At 37.1% G+C, this 3,085-nt stretch overlaps 1 protein-coding gene across 1 annotated transcript in view; it reads left to right on the forward strand.

Moving 5' to 3' along the window:
- CDV3 (CDV3 homolog) overlaps window positions 1-723 on the forward strand; it is a 78,067-nt gene extending 77,344 nt beyond the window's left edge. The window contains 1 exon segment of the mRNA XM_053714289.1: window positions 1-723. This exon segment is cut by the window's left edge and continues 1,204 nt beyond it. The gene's annotated coding sequence lies outside the window, so the exon portion shown is untranslated.
- Window positions 724-3,085: the final 2,362 nt, after the last annotated feature.

The raw sequence follows: 3,085 nt of genomic DNA on the forward strand, positions 1-3,085 counted from the left end.
GAGGGTGTCTCACCCAACTCCCTTCTACACTTTCATATTCTGAGGGTAGACTTAATTATACAGCCCAACCTTGGAAGTATAAATTTACACACAACTCTATTACAAAAAAACTGAAGCACTTTGCCATTTGCAAATGGCTTCTCTAAAGGAATTTTCAGGCAACTTTAATACCTTGCTCTCTGCATCCTGGAAATAACTATTGGTAGATGTAACAATTTAGAAGTTTTTTTTTCCCCTCAAATTTATTTTTCACAGTTTTAAATACCCCTATATTGCACTTTTGTATTGGATTATTTTGATTAACTCGGTTGTCCCTGTTCTATATGCCGGTTCTGTCTTTTTGCAACTAGATGCTATACAGTGTATTGAACAGTCGTCATTCTAGCTACCAACATGCACAGGTCTTTAATAGCAGGTATGTGATTTAGAAATGGAAGTTGAGTAGAGGTAATTTATCTGGAATGTGAGTTAGAGTAGATATTTCATTTTTTTTGCTACATACTTTAAGCACATGAAGACCAGTAAGTTTGTGGGTGTTTTGTTTTTTTTAGTCCAATGCTTGTTGCATTTTTAGAGAGGTTAAAACATGTGAATCATGGTTTTATTACATGCTATGGGTGAGCAGTCTCTCAGGCATGGATTGGACAAAAAATGCGTGTGACATTAATAAATTGAATAAAATCCAAATCTATACAAATAAAACACTTTTACTTAAATTAAAAAGTCTGTCTCTTATTACTATTTTTTTTTACTTTTTTTTTCTTTTTCCCCCATACTGAAGTAAAAATGTTACTGATGCAATCAATCTATACTGTTTGTTGAACTAGTTTTTCCGCAGGAAGCTTTTATTATTATTTATTATTATTATTAAATCATTTGAACAATGTTTAAATTTTAATTAAACTTTAGATCACTTGGTTTTATAAATTTCATTAACATTTTTATACATTCTCTCCTGTCTCATCAGACTTTTTTTCTCTTGTTTTACTTATGATTAATAAATCACTTGAACAATTTAAAAATTTTTAGATCACTTAGTTTATTTGAATTCAAATTTATTTTTTTATTCATCTCTCATTATTACAAGACTTTACCCTTTTTTTTTTTTATTTAAAAAAAAAAAAAAACACCTTGCTTGCTGTGGGTGTTTCTCCAACATAGGTGTGTCCGGTCCACGGCGTCATCCTTACTTGTGGGATATTCTCTTCCCCAACAGGAAATGGCAAAGAGCCCAGCAAAGCTGGTCACATGATCCCTCCTAGGCTCCGCCTACCCCAGTCATTCTCTTTGCCGTTGTACAGGCAACATCTCCACGGAGATGGCTTAGAGTTTTTTAGTGTTTAACTGTAGTTTTTATTATTCAATCAAGAGTTTGTTATTTTAAAATAGTGCTGGTATGTACTATTTACTCTGAAACAGAAAAGAGATGAAGATTTCTGTTTGTAAGAGGAAAATGATTTTAGCAACCGTTACTAAAATCCATGGCTGTTCCACACAGGACTGTTGAGAGGAATTAACTTCAGTTGGGGGAACAGTGAGCAGTCTTTTGCTGCTTGAGGTATGACACATTCTAACAAGACGATGTAATGCTGGAAGCTGTCATTTTCCCTATGGGATCCGGTAAGCCATTTTTATTCAGACAGTAAATAAGGGCTTCACAAGGGCTTATTAAGACTGTAGACATTTTCTGGGCTAAATCGATTCATATATTACACATATTTAGCCTTGAGGAATCTTTTAATCTGGGTATTTTGGTAAAATAATATCGGCAGGCACTGTTTTAGACACCTTATTCTTTAGGGGCTTTCCCTAATCATAGGCAGAGCCTCATTTTCGCGCCGGTATTGCGCACTTGTTTTTGAGAGGCATGACATGCAGTCGCATGTGTGAGGAGCTCTGATACATAGAAAAGACTTTCTGAAGGCGTCATTTGGTATCGTATTCCCCTTTGGGCTTGGTTGGGTCTCAGCAAAGCAGATACCAGGGACTGTAAAGGGGTTAAAGTTAAAAACGGCTCCGGTTCCGTTATTTTAAGGGTTAAAGCTTCCAAATTTGGTGTGCAATACTTTTAAGGCTTTAAGACACTGTGGTGAAATTTTGGTGAATTTTGAACAATTCCTTCATACTTTTTCGCAATTGCAGTAATAAAGTGTGTTCAGTTTAAAATTTAAAGTGACAGTAACGGTTTTATTTTAAAACGTTTTTTGTACTTTGTTATCAAGTTTATGCCTGTTTAACATGTCTGAACTACCAGATAGACTGTGTTCTGAATGTGGGGAAGCCAAAGTTCCTTCTCATTTAAATAAATGTGATTTATGTGACACTGAAAATGATGCCCAAGATGATTCCTCAAGTGAGGGGAGTAAGCATGGTACTGCATCATTCCCTCCTTCGTCTACACGAGTCTTGCCCACTCAGGAGGCCCCTAGTACATCTAGCGCGCCAATACTCCTTACTATGCAACAATTAACGGCTGTAATGGATAATTCTATCAAAAACATTTTAGCCAAAATGCCCACTTATCAGCGTAAGCGCGACTGCTCTGTTTTAGATACTGAAGAGCATGAGGACGCTGATGATAATGGTTCTGAAATGCCCCTACACCAGTCTGAGGGGGCCAGGGAGGTTTTGTCTGAGGGAGAAATTTCAGATTCAGGGAAAATTTCTCAACAAGCTGAACCCGATGTGATTACATTTAAATTTAAGTTGGAACATCTCCGCGCTCTGCTTAAGGAGGTATTATCCACTCTGGATGATTGTGAGAATTTGATCATCCCAGAGAAACTATGTAAAATGGACAAGTTCCTAGAGGTCCCGGGGCTCCCAGTAGCTTTTCCTATACCCAAGCGGGTGGCGGACATTGTAAATAAAGAATGGGAAAGGCCCGGTATACCTTTCGTCCCTCCCCCCATATTTAAAAAATTGTTTCCTATGGTCGACCCCAGAAAGGACTTATGGCAGACAGTCCCCAAGGTCGAGGGAGCGGTTTCTACTTTAAACAAACGCACCACTATACCCATAGAAGATAGTTGTGCTTTCAAAGATCCTATGGATAAAAAATTAGAAGGTTTGCTTAAAAAGATGT

Source organism: Bombina bombina, chromosome 5 (genome assembly GCF_027579735.1).
Source record: "Bombina bombina isolate aBomBom1 chromosome 5, aBomBom1.pri, whole genome shotgun sequence".
NCBI lineage: Eukaryota > Metazoa > Chordata > Amphibia > Anura > Bombinatoridae > Bombina > Bombina bombina.